The following is an 18297-nucleotide window of genomic DNA, read 5'->3' as shown; positions in this document are numbered from 1 at the left end:
TTGTGACATGTACACTCTCCAGCGCACACACACACACACACACACACACACACACACACACACACACTCCCCACCACCACCACTACCATCACCACCACCAACAAAATAAATAAATAAATAAATAAATAAATAAATAAATAAATAAATAAATAAATAAATAAAATTTAATAACAAAAAAAAGGATGTCAGATCCCCTGAAACTGGAGTTACAGACAGTTGTTAGCCACCATGTGGGTGCTGGGAATTGAACCCAGGTCCTCTGCAAGAGCAGTCAGTGCTCTTAACTGCTGAGAGTTCTCTCTCCAGTCCCTGCTTCCAATTTTTTAGCAGCTTCTTTGGTTTTTTGAGACAGGGTCTTCCTGTAGCCCCAGCTGGTCTGGAACTCACCATGTAGACTAGGCTGGCCTCAATCTGACAGACACCCACCTGCCTCTGCCTACCAAGCACTGGGATTAAAGCCATGCCTAGCTACCCATAGCGTTTTAACTTGCTTATCTAAGTGTTTCTCTTATGTAAATTCCTAAATATGTATTGCTGAGTCAATGATAAAGTGTATTTTGAAGTTTGAGCTTTTTTGTTTGGCTGGTTTTTGGTTTTTTTTTTTTTCGGTCTTTTGAGACAGGGTCTCCCTGTAGCCCCAGCTGTCCTGGAACAAAGACCAAAAAAAAAAAGACCAAAAAAATTTTTTAATTAATAAATAAATAAAATAAAATATAGTATTTATTCTTTGAGAATTTCATACATGTACATAATGTATTTTGATCACATTCACCCCTACAGGGTCTCCCTATAGCCCCAGCTGTCCTGGAACTCACTATGTAGACCAGGCTGGCCTTGAACTCACAGAGATCTGCCTGCCTCTGCCTCCCGAGTGCTGGCATTAAAGCCATGTGCCACCACGCCTGGCCCTTGTTTGGAATTTTTAAGTTTTGGAGTTCTTTTCTTTTTTTTTTCTTTCTTTTTTTTTGGTCTTTTTGAGACACGGTCTCCCTGTAGCCACAGCTGTTCTGGAACTCACTATGGAGACCAGGCTGGCCTCAATCTTACAGAGATCTGCCTGCTTCTGCCTCCCTAGTGATAGAATTAAAGGTGTGTGCCACCATGTCCAGCATTTGGTTGTTGTTTTTTAGTTTCTCCTTCTTTATTAAATGACTGTTTCAAGGTATAATTACAGTTTAAGGTGACGTGTTAGAGGACAGGTGCATTGGAGGCATGAGAGTGCTTACAGACCTCGCTCTTGAAATGGGGGCAGGACAAGGACAATTAAAAAGATGTAAGGGTATAACCCACAGGATGGGGCCATGGCCCCTGACCTCAGCTACATGGCTTCTGGGCAAGTGGCTGTGGAGGAGGTGTGGCTCAGCAGACAGAGCTTCCCAGGGGTCCCAGAGCACAGTCACCAAGGCCAGGGCCAGTTCCACCCCCACGCCACCTCTATGTGATGTCAGGCCCAAATGGTAATTGGAAAAAGTTCAGAACAAAAACAAACCTCAAAAGTAAAAAGGCTAAGTGTAGCAGAGTAATACAGAAATATTATATACACAAGCCTTGGCCCCCAAGATGGCCTCCAGGCACTCTGGGGGCACTGCAGGGTCCCTGTGACCTGAAGTACAGGGCCTCTGTACACGGAGCTGTTCCTGATGCCACAGCATAGCACCATGCTCAGAATCATCTCGAAGATGACGGCCACCATGATGGCTACGATGCCAATGAGTTACAGCTTCCCAGAGAAGAGCTCGTCGATCTTCTGGTGGCAGTCCTGCAGGATGTTGGTGAGTATGTTGCTGCCTGAGTGAGTAGGTTGTTCCTCAGCACCAAGGTGGTCAGCGTGGTCAGAATGTTGGAGCCATAGCAGTTGAGCATCTCATGCAAGGTCTTCACCACAGCCTTGGTGCTGGTGTCATCGTCCACCACGACCTGCTGAAGGGCCTGGTGGTAGAACTGCTTCACATCCTTGGCAATCTAGTCTTTGTTTATGAAACCCTGGATGCCAGCTGCCACCTCACAGGCAAACAGAATCACAAGGCAGGTGAAGAACATCCCCAGCAGGCGCTGGGACTCCTGGATGGCCCCATAGCATCCCAGGAAGCCCACAAACATCATCACGGCTCCCACAGTGATGAGGATGTAGATGTCCACATAGAAAGTGCTGGGTGCTGGCCTGTCTCCCAGCTGGTAAAGCAGGCCGGTGATCTGAAGGGTCATGGCATAGCCACAGGGCCACACTCAGGATCATGCCTCAAGCCAGCCTCCATCATCCAGGGCAGGAGCTCTCTTGATAGGAACTGAAGCAGAGACCGAAAAATCTACTTGTTTGGCTTGTTTGGTTTTGTTTTTTTTCATCTTTTTTGAGACAGGGTCTCCCTGTAGCTCCAATTGGCCTAGAACTTGCTATGTAGACCATACTGGCCTTGAACTTGCAGAGATCCACCTGCCTCTACCTCCTAAATGCTGGGATTAAAGATGTGCATCACCACACCTGGCTTTGGTTGTTTTTTTTTTTTAAGACAGAGGCTCATGTAGACCAGTGTGGACTTGAACTCACTGTATGAAGCTGAAGCTGAGGCGGACCCTGAACCCCTGATCTTCCTACTTCTATGTCCTAGTTCCTGGGATTATACCATCACCATGCCTGGCTAAAAATACTTTGTAGTTTCAACTGAAACTTTTTTTTTTTTTTTCAGAACTGTGGACTACATTTAGAGTCCCACACATACTAGGTGAGCTCTCTACTGCCAAACTATATATCCAGCATACCTTTTTGTTTGTTTGAGATAGGATCTCCTGTATCCCACACCAGCTTCACCACACTCACTGTGTAGCTGAGAATGACCTTAAACTTCTGACACTCCTGTCTCCGCAGAAGGAGTACTAAGAGTGCTAGGATTGCATCACATGCAGTTTGTGGGGTGCTGGGGATTGAACTCAAGGCCTCGCATGTGCACTTGTGCAAACACTTTACCCGCTGAGCTATATCCCCAGATACGTTTTTTTTTTTTTAATTTTATTATTTTTATTTTATGTGTATGCGTGTGTTGCCTGCATGTAGGTAAGTGCACCCATGTCGTGAAATGCCTGTGGAGGTGAGAAGAGGCTGTTGGATCCCCTGGGACTGGAGTTACAGACAGTTGTTAGCTGCCATGTGGGTGCTGGGATTTGAACCCCGGTCAACTGCAAGAACAACCAGTGTTCTTAACTGCTGAGTCATCTTTCCAGTACCCCCAAATATGGCTTTTGATAAATATTGCAAAATTTCCTGCAAAGGGTTTGAATCAGTTTATATTCCCACTAGCAACATGAGTGTCCAATTCCCTATACCATTATTGAGCAAACTTTTGCCAATTTAAAAAATTTTTTGCCTATTTGATAGTCAAACACTCTGTCCTTTGTTTCATTTGTTCTTATCTCAATTTGCATTTGTTTGACTATTTAGTGAGGCTGTGTATGCTTCATATTTGGATTAGAATTTGTATATCTTCTTTTGAAATTGTCTATTTGTATTCAGTTTTCTAGTAGGGTTTCTACTTTGATAATACCGATTTGAAAGATTTTTTACTTGTTAAGTAAAGATCTAACCTCCTTGCCCCACGTGCTTTTTAAAAATTTTTTATTTATTTAAGCAACTGAACGCTCAGTGCAGAAAGATACCAATTCACTTTTTTCCCCCTGGAACTCAATATGTAGACCAGGAAGTTAACAGAGATCCACCTGCTTCTGCTGGGACTAAAGGTGTATGCCTCCACATCCAGACTGCAACTGACTTAATTTTTTTTTAATTTGTTTTTATGTGTTTGAGTGTTTTCCCTGCATGTCTGTAAGTGCATCCATGTCATGCAGTGCCCATGGAGGACAAAAGAGGACATTGGGTTTCCTGGAACTGGAGTTACAGTCTGTTGTTAGCCACCATGAGGATGCTGGGAACTAAACCCAGGAATACTACAAGAGAGCAGTCAGTGCTCTCGATCACTGAGCCACATCTCCAGTCCTGAAAACGGATTTTTGTTTTTGGTCTATGAGACAGTGTCTCTGTAGAGTTCAACTGGCCTGGGACTCGTTATGTAGACCAGGCTGGCCTTGAACTCACAGAGATCCACTTGCCTCTGCCTCAGCGCTGGGATTAAAGGTGTGCACCATCACGCCTGGCTGAAACTGATTTTTTTAAATAAGATTTTTTAAAATGTATATATATATGATTGTATGTGTGTAAATGGGTGTATACATGCAGGCCAACACCCTCAGAGGTCTGTAGGAGCTGGAGTTATGGGTAAGCGTGAGCCATCAAACATGTATGCTGAGAACTGAACTTTGGTCCTTTGAAAGAGTAGCAAGCACTCTTAACCACTGAACCACCAATTGTCCAACATCATGAGCCATCTCTCGAGCCCCATGCCCTCCCCTTCAGGAAGCAAAATCTTCCCATCTCAGCCTCCCTAATGTTGGAATTACATACATGTGACACCATGCCTGGTTCAAAACAATGTGTGTGTGTGTGTCCACATATGTGTATGCCTGTGAGTGTGTGCACAGAAGGCCAGAGGTTGACTTTGGGTGTCATCAGCTATCACTCTCTACCTTATTTTTTGAGATAGTTTCTTTCTGAACCTGGAGCTCACCATTTGAGTTAGACTAACAGACCAGCAAGTTCTAGGGTCTGTCCATCTCTGCCAGTATCCCTCCCCACCTTGGCACTAGTTACAGGCCCTGCCACCACACCCAGCTTTTAACCTGGGATCTGGGGATCCCAACTCAGGTCTTCATGCTTGTACAGCAAGTAGTTTACCCCTCAGCCATCTTCCCAGCCCCTATAGCTTTTGACTACAATACTTTTGACTTCTTTTTAACACTCTGCTTTTCTTTCTTTTATGTAAACAAGACTATACTTCTCATGTTACTGTCACCTTTTATGAGGTGCAAAAAAAATTCAAATTGAGGGAAGGAGGAGCTGGAGAGATGGCTCAGAGGTTAAGAGCACTGGCTGCTCTTGCAGAGGACCCAGGTTTGAGTCCCAGAACCCACATGGTGGCTAGTAACCATCAGTAACTTTAGTTCCAAGGGAACCCAATGCCCTCTTCTGACTTCCTCAGACATTGCATGACACAGGTGCACTTATGTACATGTAAGCAATACACTCACAATTAAAATACAAATAATAGATAAAATATTTGTTTTAAATTGAGGGAAGGGTCGGGCATGGTGGCACATGCCTTTAATCCCAGCACTTGGGAGGCAGAGGCAGACAGAGCTCTGGAGTTCAAGGCCAGCTGATCTACATAGGGAGTTCCAGGCCAAATGGGGCTACAGGGAGACCCTGTCTCAAAAAGGCCGAAAAAAAAAAGAGGAAAGCACTGGCAAGGTGACTCAGTTGTCAGAGTGCTTTCCTAGTATGTGGGTAGGCCCTGGGTTTGATCCCCAGCACCACATACATAGCTTAAACCAGGTATGGTGGTGCACACGTGTAATCTCAGCACTCTGGAGGTGAAGGCAGGAAGATCACAAGTTCAAGGTCATTTTTAGTTAGACAGTGAGCTTGAGGTAAGTCTGCCCTATGTAAGACCCTGCTTCAAAAATAAACAAATGCTGGGCATGGTGGCACACGCCTTTAATCCTAGTACTTGGGAGGCAGAGGCAGGTGGATCTCTGTGAGTTCAAGGCCAGGCTGGTCCACATAGTGAGTTCCAGGCTAGCTGGGGCTACAGGGAGACCCTGTCTCAAAAAGACCAAAAACAAACAAACAAACATCCACCGGCTAGAGAGATGCTCACAGTTAAGAGCACTTGTTGCTCTTCCAAAGGACTGAAATTTAATTCCCAGAAGCCACATCAGGCAGCTTACAAACACCTATAACCCCAGCTCCTGGAGGATCTGACACCTCTGGCCTCTGCTGGTACCTGCACTCACATGTGCATAAGCACACACAGACGCATAGACACACACAGACACACACAGACACACACACATACACATATGCAAATTAAAAATAAAAATTAGGGCTGGAGGGATGGCACAGTGGTTAAGAACACTGGCTGCTCTTACAAAGGAATGGGGTTTGGTTCTCAGTACTGACATAGAGGATAACAACCTTTCTTAACTCCTATTCCAGGTGGTCCTGGGTTGTGCAGGAATTGCATTTGGTGATGCATGCCTTTAATCTCAGTACTCAGGAGGCCAAGGCAGGCAGTTCTCTATGAGTTCCAGGCCAGCTGGGGCTACTGGGAGACGCTGTCTCAAAAACCAAACAAATAAATAAAAATAATAAGCAAACAAACAGAAAACCCCAAACCACTAGTAAACTCCCCCATCTTAAAAAAAGAGGTAAAGTCGGGCATGGTGGTGGTACACACCTTTAATCCCAGTACTGGGGAGGCAGAGGCAGGTGGATCTCTGTGAGTTCCAGGCCAGCCTGGTCTACAGAGTGAGTTCCAGGCCAGCCGGGGCTTCAGGGAGCCCCTGCCTCAAAAAGACAAAAAGAAAGAAAGAAAAGAAAGAAAAGAAAGAAAGAAAGAAAGAAAGAAAGAAAGAAAGAAAGAAAGAGACAAATTGAAAAAGGGGAAATTTTCCCTAAATAATCCAATGTTCATTTAGAAGAAAAATAAAATCAATTTGAAAAAATAAAAAGATAATGATAGAGGACCCGCTGCATCAGATAATGAAGTCTGATTCTAAGATAGTTTCTTTCAGACAGTCTCATATAACCCAAGCTAGCCTTAAATTTGCTATGTAGTCAAGGCTGACCTTGAACTCCTGATCCTCCTGCCTCCACTTCCCAAGTGCTGGGATTAGGTGTCTTCTACCACCCCAGGTCATACGTGAATTTAAAAAAAAATTTTGCTTCATTAAAAAAAAATATTTTAGGCCGGGCGTGGTGGCGCACACCCCAGCACTCGGGAGGCAGAGGCAGGAGGATCTCTGAATTCAAGGACAGCCTGGTCTACATAGTGAGTTCCAGGCCAGCTGGGGCCACAGGGAGACCCTGTCTCAAAAAGACAAAAAAATAAAAAATAAAAAATAAATAAATAAATAAATAAATAAATAAATAAATAGGAACACTGGGCGTGGTGGCACATGCCTTTAATCCCAGCATTGCAGAAGCAGAGGCAGGTGGATCTCTGTGAGTTCGAGACCATAGTGAGTTTGAGGCCTGCTAGGGCTACATAGTGAGACCCTGTTTCAAATAAATAAATAAACTTAAAAAAGGGCTGAGAGATGTAGCTTGGTGGTAGCGCACTTAGGTAGCACATGCAAGGCCCTGAATTCAATCCCCAGTACACTAAGCCATTAGCACCTTAGAAACTCATATGACTATACACCAAAGCACACTTCTTTTTTTGAGACAAATTCTCAAAATGTAGTTCCGGCTGTTTCTGGAACTCATTGTGTGGACTAGTCACACAGAGATCTACCTGCTTCTGCTTCTCCAGTGTTGGGATTAAAGGCATGTGCCTCCCTAATGCTGGAATTAAAGGTGTGTGCCACCATGCGCTGCCCCAAAAAATGTTTTTTAAATATTTTATTTATTTTTATTTTATCTGTATGAATGTTCCCCTACATGTAAGTGCATCCTTGCATGCAAGGCCCAAGGAGGTCAGAAGAGGGTATCAGATCCCCTGGAACTGGAGCTAAGGACAGTTGTTAGCCATTATGCGGGTGCTGGAAACTGAACCCTGGTTCTCTGAAAGAGCAGTCAGTGCTCTTAGCCTCTGAGCCATCTCTCCAGTCAGCTCCCCAAAATATTTCTGAAAACAAGAATCTGGGCCGGCAAGATGGTTCAGTGGGTAAAGTGTTTGCCATGATCCCAACCAAGCCTGAAGACCCTGGAACCCAAGTAAAGGTGGAAGAGAACCACCCCACAACGTTTATGTTCCCCCACATAATAATAAATAAATAAATAAATAATTTTAAAAAAAGAATGTGCAGAAAAGTAAATGGATGAAATCAGACTGATGGAGAAATTAGAGCTCAGAAAAACAAAGCCCAAGATATCCATGAATAGATGTCATTCTTTCCAAGGTTTTAAAAAAAAACCCAGAATCTGCAAGGTGTAGTGGTGTATGTTTTTAAGTCCAGCACTCGGGAGGCAGAAGCAGGTAGATCTCTGTGAATTTGAGGCCAGCCTGGTCTAGATAGTTAGCTCTAGGTCAGCCAACTTTACACAGTGAGACCCTTTCTCAAAAACAAACAAAAAAGCTCAGAATCTACAAATAAATCCCAGTGGGTCGTGGGGCAAATATTAGGGTGCTTTGAAGTCAGAAGGCTCTCCTTCAACATCAGTCTGTTACAGAATTGGTTACACAATGTCTTTATAATTTTCCTGGGGAAGTTCTTTTTGTAAAGAAGCTGGGAGCAGGCAAAGTTACTACTTCATGTGAGGAGAAAAGATATTCTCAGACATACAAGCAACAGAAAGATTATAATCCTGTGTGCCAAAATATGTGAAGGATGAGATGGAGAGATGGCTCAGCAGTTAAGAGCGCTGACTGCTCTTGCAGAGGATCTGGGTTTGATTTCTGGTACCCACATGGCGGCTATGAACCATCCTTAACTCCAGTTCCAGGGGAATCCAAGGCCCTCTTCTGACCTCCACGGCATTGCATGACATGGGTGCACTCACATACTTGCAGGCAATACACTCATGCATATAAAATAAAAATAATAAAATATTTTTAAAAAATATGCGAGGGAGTGTCGGGCGTGGTGGCGCATGCCTTTAATCCCAGCACTAGGGAGGCAGAGGCAGGTGGATCTCTGTGAGTTCAAGGCCAGCCTGGTCCACATAGTGAGTTCCAGGACAGCTGGGGCTACAGGGAAACCCTGTCTCAAAAAGACCAAAAAAAAAAAAAAAAAAGGCCAGGGAGAATAAATACTCCACAGAAGGGAGATTAACCTAAGAATACTGACATGGTGTGTGAGCAACAGTGCTGGCCGAATACCATCCCAAAATGCTGGGAATGAGGAAGAAACTAGAAGAGGACTGGTTTGAAGCATTGATCAATGTTTGAAGGGTTTTTCATAAACATATGATTAAAATGCTATTTACTGTCTTTAAATTTTCAGAATGAAGGCCTTCACTGTATTCCTAGAACAGAAAGTATTATAAATTCCAACAATGTGAACTAACAGGAGAGGGGGTAGTGGGGGAGGAGAGGAATTAGGTACACCAATTTTCTCATTCTCCATTGAGGCTAATCAGTAGAGACTACCTATAGGTGATAAATCAAAAAACAGAGGTTCGAGTTTCATGCTTAAAGTCATGAAGGGAGTTCCAAACAAAATAAAAATGGTAATATGTCTGAAGAAATCAGGAGGGAAAAGGAGGTAGAGGTGAGGGGTCAAGTAAACTCAGTAAACTTGTCACATTTTATAGACAAAGAGTAAACAGACATTAATCTGCTAAGAACATAGGATGCCTGACCTTGGATGAGATAACATCAGAAATTCCAGAGAACAAAATGGAGCTGAAGAAAGAAAAAAGCTTACCTTTCCTACTGTGCTGGATGGCTTTGGTGTCAACTTGACATACCTGGGTTGAGGGAGCCTCATTTGGGGAGTTGCCTCTATTGGACTGGCCTGTGGCCATGTCTGAGGGGCATCTTCTTGATGAGTGATGTAGGAGGGCCCAGTCCACTGTGGATGGTGCCATCCCTGGGCAGGTGGGCCTGTGTTGCATAAGAGAGCAGGCTGAGCAGGGGCCAGGGGAGCAAGCCAGTAAGCAGCATTCCTCCATGGCCTGTGCTCTAGCTCCTGCCTCCAGGTTTCTGCCCTGAGTTCCTCCCTTGGGCTCCCAGATGAACTGTGACCCGGGAGATATAAACTAAATAAACCCTTTTCTCCCCAAGTTGGTAGTGGTCAGAGTGTTTTGTTACAACAATGAAGAAACAAACCAGGACACCTACCCTTCAAGACTGAGCTCAGTGAGAGAGCGCTTGCCTAGCAGATGCAAAACCCTTGGTTAGATCTTCAGCACTCATACACACACACACACACACACACACACACACACACACACACACACAGAGCTATTTGAATTATTTGATCATGCTCATCCATTTCTTCTTTCATAAAATTTGTTTTGTTTTTGTTTCTGAGCCCAGGCTGGCCTGGAATTCACTACATAGCCTTGGCTGCTCACAACTTGTGGCCATTCTTTTGCCAAGGTCTCCAATGTATGTGGCCCTTGGATTGATCCCAGCATCACTAAACAACAACTCAGAAGGATATGGACTAAACTGTGACTAGTTTCTTGATGTCTCCAGCTGGGTAGTCCAGATACCCAGGAGCAAGAAGAGAATGAGAACATGTTCTCACGTTAGACCCTGGCCCTATTCAGGTTTGCCTTACTTTAAGAACAAGTTAGTAGCTGGGCATTGTGGCACAGGCCTTTAGTCCCAGCACTTGGGAGGCAGAGACAGGCAGATCTCTGTGAGTTCAAGGCCAGCCTGGTCTACATAGCAAGTTCTGTCTCAAAAAGACCAAAAAAAAAAAAAATAATAAGTTAGTGTGCCTGACATACACCTATAATCCCCAGCACTTAGGAGGCAGAGGCAGGTGGATCTCTGTGAGTTCCAGGTTAGCCTGGCCTACATAATGAGTTCCAGGACAGCTGGTTCTACAGGGTTACAGGGAGACCGTAACTTAAAAAAAAAAAAAAAAAAAAAAAGAATAACAGAACAGTGACTGCTCTTGCAGAGGACCTGGGTTCAGTTCCCAGTACCCACATGGCAGTAATAACCATCTGTGGCTTCCACAGGCATTGCATGCACATGGTACATTTAGATACATGCAGGCAAAACATTCATAAAAATAAAAAATCCCAAAAATTTAAAGAATAAGTTAGCTCGGGCTGGAGAGATGGCTCAGCAGTTAAGAGCACTGACTGCTCTTGCAGAAGACCCAGGTTTGATTCCCAGCACCCACATGGTGGCTACGAACCATCCTTAACTCCAGTTCCAGGGGAATCCAACACCCTCTTCTGACCTCTACAGCACTGTATGACATGGATGCACTCACATACATGCAGGCAATACCCTCATACACAAAATTAAAATAATAAATAAAATATTTTTTAAAAAAGAATAAGTTAGCAGGCTTGCTGGGTAGGCATGAGGACCTGAGCTCAGATCCCCAGAACACATGTAAAAGTTGGGCAGGCATGGCAGCCACCTGTAACCCTTGTAACCCCAGCACTTGAAAGGCAGCACCTGACCAGCCAGACCAGCCTCATCCAGTGAGCTCCAAATTCATTGAGAGACCCTGCTTCAATAGATAAATGCAGAATGATCACAGAAGACACCGGTTGTCAACTTCAGGCCTCTACATAGACAAATGTGCACATGCACCTACACACACATGTGCACCAACATGTTCTAACATACACATACACCACATACACATCTAAGAAGTAAGTTAGCACTAGAGGTGCCATTATAATTCTTATTTGAAAAACGTTCACTACTATGAGTATTGAAAGAGTATTGACGCCAGCTTCATTATTATGGTGGTTTTTCCACCTCTCATGTGGGAGACGGGGCTTGATTTTCTGATGGGGACGTAAGTCATTTTTGCTGGTTGTGATGGAATATACCTTTAATCCCAGCATTCGGGAGACAAAAGCAGTTGTAGAATCTCTGTGAGTTCTAGGCCAGCCAGGAATACATAGTGAGACCTGTCTCACTACTGAGAGATGGCTCAGTAGTTACGAACACTGGCTGTTCTTGCAGAAAACCCGGGTTCGAATCCCAGCACCCACATGGCAGCTAACTACTGTCCATGACTCCAGATCCAGGGGATCTGACAGCCTCTTCTGACCTCCGCAGGCACTGCACAACACGGGTGCACTTACCTACATGCAGGCAATACACACATACAAATAAAAAGAATAAATAAAATATTTTTTGAAAAAGTTTAGTTTGAAATCAAAACATTAGCTCTTTATAGAAAATTCAAACAAATCATAACACAAAAGAATCATTTAAACCCCTGAATTTTTTCTTTTAGTATAACAAGATATTTATATGCATAGGGACTGGAGAGTTGGATCAGCAGTTAAGAGTACTGGCCGCTGTTGCAGAGGACCCGGGGCTCAATTCCCAGCACCCAAATGGTGGCTAACAACTGTCTGTAACTCCAGTTCTAGGGGAACACGATGCCCTCTTCTGAACTCCACAGGCATTGCATGACACAGGTGTACTTACACACTTATATACATAAAATAAAATAATAAATATTTTAAAAAAGATATTCAGGGGCTGGAGAGATGGCTCAGTGGTTAAGAACCCTGGTTGTTCTGGCAGAAGACCCGGGTTTGAATCCCAGCACCCACATGGCAGCTAACAATTGTCCTAACTCCAGTTCCAAGGGATCTGACAGCCTCTTCTGTCCTCCAAGGGCATTGCACGACATGGGTGCACTTACCTACATGCAGGCAATATACGCGTATAGATAAAATAAAAATAATATTTAAAAAAAAGAGTACTGGCTTCTTACAGAGGACCTGGGTTTGACTCCCAGCACCCACATGGCAGCTAACAACTGTCCATAACTCCCCGTTCCAGGGGATTCAATGCCCTCTTCTGATCTCCACGGGAACTGCACGACATGGGTCATACACATTGTGGCTTTAATCCCTCAGCATTTCTTCCTTTAAAAATGATTTATATAAATGTATATTTATATATATATATATATATATATATATATATCGTACTCACAATCTTTGTACTGTGGAAAGGGTTCTATATAGAGCTGGGAGTGAGGCCAACTTCACCAAATTCCAGCTGGGAGTCTAGAAAGCTTACTTAGCCTGTGTATGGGGATGGATTTAAGGCCTCAAGCAAACCATGTGCCTGAGCTACATCGATTTCCCTTCTACTCTACTTTTTTTGGTAAACACAAGATCTCTTGTAGCCCAGGCAGGCCTGGAACTCACTATGTAGCTAAGGATGATCTTGAACTTCTGATCCTCCTTCCTCCACATCCTAAAGAAAGCTGGGATTACAGTGTTGTACCACAACACTGTACTGAGGGATCAAACCCACAGCTTTGTACACGCTAGGCAAGCCCTCTACCAACTGGGTTACACCCTCAGTCCTCTTGTCACTTTTCATTTTTCACTCTTAGAGTCTCACTAAGTTGCCCAAGTTGGCCTTGAACTCACTATTCTTACTCTGCCTCGAGAGTAGCTGAGATAACAGGTTTGCACCAGCAGGTCCAGCTTTCAGGCTACTAATGACACCTGCACTTGTGCCACTTTGCCCCTCTGACCTCATTCCCTGCTACTTTCCTGCCCTTGCTCAGAGTGTAAAGGCCATCCTGATCTCAATGCACCAAGCACATTCCTATTTCTATCCCAGGGCCTTTGTTCGGGTCACCCCTTCACCCCCCGATGCTCATCTTGAAGATGGCAGGCAAAATCCTCCGCAGCATTCAAGTTGCCCCTCAAACCCTGTCTCTGATAGTTAATCATCACAGTTGTCCACAACCACCTAGGAAACTTTAGCACATTTCTGGGTGCATCTGTGACAGTGTTTCCAGACAGGATTAATGAGGGGGAGTCTCACCCCGAATGTGGGAGCCTGAATGAAAATAAAGGGAGGAAAGAGAGAGCCTGCAGTAACTCCCATCCCTGCTTTCCGGCCCACTATGCTGAGCTTCACTGCTCCGCCTTGCCTGGTCCACCATGCTGAACTGCACTGCTCTGTCTTGCCTTCCTTGCCATGATGGACTGAAAGCACAAGCCAAAAAGAAACCTACCTTCATTTCTTTTGTTTTAAATTATTTTATTTTATTGTATGTATAGCAGTGTTTTGTCTACATGTGTATGTGTACCATGTGGCTGGTGCCACTGGAGACCAGAAGAGGGCATTGGATATCCTTGAACTAGAGTTAAAGCTGGTTGTAAGCTGCCATGTGGTGCTGAGAACCAATCCTGGGTCCTCTGCAAGAGCAGCAAGTGTGGGGCTGGAGAGATGGTTAAGAGTTCTTGTTGCTCTTTCAGAGGACCATGTTAGAGTCCAGGTCCGCAGTGACCCTCCCCCAGTGCAGTAAAGCCCCACAAGACAGGCCTGGGGGAGGTGGGGGGCTCAAAAACAGGAGTTGAGTCAGCATGAGTCAGCATAGTCTGTTTCCCCCTGATAAATTTCCCAATGTATGGACTCCTGCCTCCTTTGGAAGCTATTTTTATCCTCCCACCGGAACTATTTTTATCTTTCCCACATATTTTTCTCGCTCCAGACTTCCGCACCCCTATAAAAGCCTCCAGCCAGCACCTTGGGAGCTGGTGGCTTCCTCACTCCCCAGCTGAGAGTCACCCTATGTGATCTTTCAAATAAACACTGCTCTGCTGGAGTTCTTGTCTGTGTTTCCGTTTTTACCTGTCCTATGATGCCAAAACCCAGGATGCTGTCATTGGAGATCTCATGTGAAGAACTCCGGCCAGACCCTGCCGCCACTACCCCCCCCAACACCACTGATTTGGCTTTAAGGTGCACCTTGACTCTCCTCTCTCTCTCTGTTTTCTCTCCCTCTCCCTCTCCCTTCTCAACTTCTCTGCTTTCTTCCTTTCGATTTGACTCAGAGGTCACTCCCAGACCAAAACTCAAGGCCACGGGGCAGCAGTGCAACCATTGAGTGTCTGGCACGGTTACTGTGTCTGCCTAAGACCCCCTGAGGGGTAGAGCTGCCCCTCTGTTGCTCTCAAATCCTTTCTCTTAGAGTCTTCCAGTCCCAGTGACTAGTTCTCCTGAAGGAGCACAGCCCGCTAAAAGGCTTTCTAGCTGCCTGTTGCAACTGGAGGTCCCAGAGACCTTAGCAGCTTACTACCTACGCAGGGGGTGCAGGCCTCTTGTCTTGAGGTCATATTAGTGTTCTGTGTAAACCTTTTGCACTTTGGCTCCGTGGATCAGCGTCTCTCTTTTCTGAGTTCCACTCATCCTATCCTCTCTGGAGCTCTAAGAGGAGGCCGACCCCATGAAGGCAGGGGCTTGACCTGAAGCATGTCCAAAGGCTGGTCCTAAGACTGGGTAAAAAGTGGATGGTGGACTCTGGAAGTTTCCACTCTCCTCCTTTGTCCTCTCACGGCCTCTCACTAGGCCTCAGTCTCTCTCTCTCTCCTTGCTCCCCACACCTCCTCTTCACTTTCATTTCCCCACGCTCGGTGATTCGGAGCTTTTCTTTTCCCACTTTCCTTTTCCTCGCTCCTACTCCCTTTGAGCTCCTCTTCTCTCAGCTTCCACTGGGTCTCAGACTCTCTCTCCCTCTCCCTCTCCCCTTGCCCCCCTACACCCCACGTTCGACTTCCTATTCTGCTGCCTGGCTGTGCACACTCTCACTCCCGGGCTTCTGTCCGGTGTGTCAGAAAGCTCCTCCCTTCTCTGGTTACAGGACACCATCTCCAGAGACGGGAACATGCTCACCTTCCTGTCCAGGACAGGAACCTGCTCTTTCCCCTCTCTGGTGATCGCAGGACGCTGCATCTAGGGCTCGGGAGCACGTTTTGGGCCTTCATCAGTAAGGGATGCCTTGCTTGGCATGACCTGCGGCCTGTGTCTCTGATCTTCCTCTTCCCTCCTGCCCTTCTTTTCCTTACTCTGGCCTTTCTGCCTGTGATCCTAGCTGCCATCTCAGACCCCACTCCTCATGGTGAGAGGGTCCTCATCATCTCTTTCTACGTACTTGCTCAGTTCCTCCTCTATTTTCTCATTGCTGTCCACCTGATCTGCCACTGTGGGAACCTCTCAGTCTAAACCTGAGGATCTCACACCTCTTGCTTATTTTCTCAAGTCCCTAAAGCAATAAGGACTTTCAGACACAATCAGGCCAAAACTCTAAAAGTTTCTGTGTACCACTGCCTGGCCACAATACAAACTAGACAATGACTCTGGCTGGATGCAAGAACCCTAAACTTGAACATTTTAAGAAATTTGGATAATTTCTGCCAGAGTAGCGGCAAAAGGTCCAAGCTCCCCTATGTCCAAGGATTCTGTGATTTTTGAGCTAACCCCTCCCTCTCCACCTCCTGTTCCCTACCTCAAGTCTTCCTCGTTCCATACTCCTCTGCCTCAGCCTTTGATCCCAGTTAGGGTCCCCCAGTTAGGACCCGACCTCAACCTCCTTCCCTTCAACCGGAGGCACAGCAAGCTCCTCCTCCTGCTCAGCCTTTACTATATCTCCTTTTGCCTCCACTCCCTGATCCTGACCCAGCTCACCTCCCTTCTCCGCCTCAAACCCCACCTCCTGGTCTATCCTTTCTCCTCTGCCCCACTGCCCCAAGCCATACACTTCTTCCCTCACTGACAGATCTGGCCTGCTTGAACACAATCCAGGCCTCAGACAGCTTCTCAATCTCAAGCAGCTTCTCGACAAACACCCTCTACTCTCTCCCATTTCACTGTCTACTACCAAGAATCCATTTCTCTCTCCTGCGTCCACTCCTGCTCCCACCTTAACCTCAGGGCTTGCGTCCTGCCCTCCTGCACTCTCGTGTGGACAGGACACCCCTCCTAATTCTCCAACTCCCCCAGGCTCCCTTGGTCTTTCCCTTTCTTCCCCCTCCATCCCTCATATCATACCCATTCCTGTGCCCAGTCTCAGCCCCCTACCATGCGTGGTGTCTTCCCTCTTAGGGAAGTGGCAGGGTAGAAGGAGTTGTTAAAGTCCACATCCCTTTCTCCCTTGGCAACCTGTCCCAGCTCCAGTGCAGGATAGGCTCTTTCTCTGCTGACCCCATACACATCATACAAGAATTCAAATACATCACCTGTAGCTATGACCTAACCAGACACAACATCTTTATGCTTCTCCAGTCCACCCTCACCCCCCATGAGAGACACAGGATCTGGATGGCACTACAAGAGTATACTAATGAGCTCCACCCTACCAACCAGACCCATCCTATTGGGATTGAGGCAGTTCCCTTAAAGACCCTGGAGGATCAGGAATTCTGGACCTTCCCCAGGTAGGGCAGCAAGTGATCACATGATTACTTGCCTCCTGACGGGTCTTCAGAGAGCTTCACCTCCCAAGGTAATTAACTTTGAAAAGCTCAGGTTGATTGCTCAGGGCCCTACTGAAACCCCAGCTCAGGTTATGGACAGACTTCCAACACCCTAGCTCAGTATACCAAGTATGATCCAGAGTCCAGAGAGGGGGATGGCTTATGCTCAACCACCATTTTGTCTTACAATTGGCCCAAGACATTAGAAAGAAACTTAGACGCCTAGACAAAGGTCCTGAAACCCCTACGGGAGATCTGTTAAACCTGGCATTTAAAGTCTTCAATAACCAGGAGGAACAGGAGAGGGCAGACCAACTCACCCTGTCCAAACAAAAGTAGCAGCTGATGGCCACAATCCTAAGGGCTCCTCCAAAGAAGATGATGGATGCCAATGGGGCCCAGTGACTGCCACCAGGACTCTGCTTCAAATGTGGACTCACCGGACACTGGGAAAGGCAACGGCCCAACCCGCGGCCGCCTCCTGGACCCTGTCCTCGATGCGGGCGACCAGGTCACTGGAGGGCCGATTGTCATTCTTTGCAGTGCCGAGGTTGGCTGCTCACCACCCAGACCCAGCCTGCTTTACAGGGTTCAGTGACCAACATCCTGGGCCTGGTGGCTGAAGACTGATGGGGCCCTGGCTCCTCGGACCCCATCTCCTCGATGACCATCACCGTGGAGGAGCCCAGGGTTATAGCTAGGGTGGCAGATAAGACTATTAATTTTGTTTTGGACACGGACACCTTGTGGTCTGTTCTCCCCTCCTTCTCCAGTAGAGGTTTTCCCTTCATGGATCTCTGTCGGCGGTGGGGGGGGGTTGATGGGAAGCCCCATAACCCCCAAACAACAGGATGTTTGTCTTGCATTATTCTGGGAAACTCCCTTAAACCTGCTCTTTTCTGGTTATGCCCTCATGCTCAACACCCCTACTTGGCAGAGAAAATGAGCTTTAGACATGAAAGGTGTGAGGCACTGTGGACATAATATGTGAAGGTAAAGAAAGGAGACAAATGGCACTGAAGGAGAAAACAAGGCTCTAGGAGTAGAGGGGCTTTGGGGCCGTGTGAAGGACTTCTATCTTGGCTTCGGCAATCCAGAGGGACAAGAGAAAGTACAATAGGATGGAAAGTGGAACTTAACAGAAGATTAAATTTTGAAAATGAGTGATGTAAAGGCAGTATGCCAAGACTGAAAGAAGAAACAAGTGAACTGGACAACCACTAAGGATGCTGTGATGGCTAATCCTGGGTGTCAGCTTGACTGGATCTGGGATTAACTGAAATGAGAGAGATCCTCTTAACTGGATCATC

General features: G+C 46.0%; 1 pseudogene; it reads right to left on the bottom strand.

The window, feature by feature from the left end:
- LOC103743877 overlaps window positions 1–17821 on the bottom strand; it is a 26757-nt pseudogene extending 8936 nt beyond the window's left edge.
- Between the last annotated feature and the right edge of the window lie 476 nt (window positions 17822–18297).

This window comes from Nannospalax galili, unplaced genomic scaffold, assembly GCF_000622305.1.
Source record: "Nannospalax galili isolate Female #2095 unplaced genomic scaffold, S.galili_v1.0 scaffold1402, whole genome shotgun sequence".
Classification (NCBI taxonomy): domain Eukaryota; kingdom Metazoa; phylum Chordata; class Mammalia; order Rodentia; family Spalacidae; genus Nannospalax; species Nannospalax galili.
Note: the sequence above shows the minus strand (reverse complement) of the source record. Positions and strands in the feature narration are given on the sequence as shown.